This window comes from Amaranthus tricolor, chromosome 2 (genome assembly GCF_026212465.1).
Source record: "Amaranthus tricolor cultivar Red isolate AtriRed21 chromosome 2, ASM2621246v1, whole genome shotgun sequence".
Lineage (NCBI taxonomy): Eukaryota > Viridiplantae > Streptophyta > Magnoliopsida > Caryophyllales > Amaranthaceae > Amaranthus > Amaranthus tricolor.
This window is the reverse complement of record NC_080048.1, coordinates 7,679,179-7,680,728: the sequence shown is the minus strand read 5'-3', so window position 1 is coordinate 7,680,728 and position 1,550 is coordinate 7,679,179.

Here is a 1,550-nt window from a genome sequence, read left to right as displayed (position 1 = left end):
GTCAGCACAAATATAGTTTATAAAATAAGTAAATTTGTCAAAATGTAATAAATCTCTTGAAAATATATTAATACTAGTATAGATACTTATGCAATGCACAAAGTTATTACTATAAAAGCATATATAAATATAAATTTTAAATAGAAATGTAATTACATGCTGTTAGTATAAAACTATAATATTTCTTATAAAATAGATACATGATTTTAGGATATGTTGCGGTTTTAATGAAGAAAAATAAGGTTGTTAATATATTTATTAATTAAAGTTTTCATACTTTTTAAGGAAAATATGAGTAATCATCTAATGTTATCATAATGATTATTTGTCATTCTCAAAATAATTTTTGATTATCATGTTTCTTTTGTTTCTTAATGAAATAATTTAGAAATTAAAATTTTATTTAGTGAAGAAATTTTATTAATTAGCAAATACTACAACATAAAAAAATATATATATTCTAAGAAATTTTAATTGAAAATTTATGTAGCTTTTAAATTCAACAATATAATATTATAAAAATTTAAAAGATTATATCTTATTGTAAAATACTACTTATATATTAAGAAATAGATTGATGTTAACTTTGGTAAGAAGTAATCAATATGGCAATTCACTATGAGAATGTCATGTAGAATTTTACAGTCTTTTTATTACATTTATATAATATGATGATTCCAATAAATTTAACTATTTTGTAATTTAAATCTATGCACCAAATACATATATTAGAACAATTGCAATTATATAATTCAAATAGTAAATAAGTTTAATTTAATACTTTTTAAACAAAATAATAATGAACTTCTATATTTTATACTCGTTAACTTGAATTGGTATAACTAGTATAAGATATACTTCTATATCTATCTTGAAGAATATTTTAATATATCCCAAAGTCGTATTTTTTTTTTTTATTTTGCTTTCTCTATCATTATACAAATTATTGAATTTCTAATACTATTATTTTGTTGGTGTTGTTTAGAAAAAATTTTCATTATTTATTATTTTTTGTTTTGGTAAAACTAAATTATAAGATAAGAATGTTAAGATAAACTGTAACAAAAAAAATCACATTAAATTTCATTAAAAGGATAACATCAAAGTTGATAAAACTTAAAGGCCACTAGTTTATACTTACATAATAAATGAAATATTGAAATATACTTCGTAAAATATAAAATTAAGAATCTCATTTCATAAGATAAAAATATTGAATTAAAAATTATTGTAATTTATGAGCGATAAGTAATTACAAGTTATTTAATAATGATTAAGAATTACTACCTTAATATCTTTAATTATGCATGACTAAAATTTATATAGAATTATAATATTAATATAATTTATATAGAGACGAATTAAAGAGTAGTAAGTGAATATTATCCAACATAAATGGGTGTAAAATAGGAGGAAATATAATTTATCTCAAAAGTAAAACAAAACAAAATTAAAAAATAGGACAATTAAATTAATTCATTTAGAGCATCTATGAGATATATATAATTAATTATAAGAAAGTATTTAATAATGACAGAGTTATAGTTTTT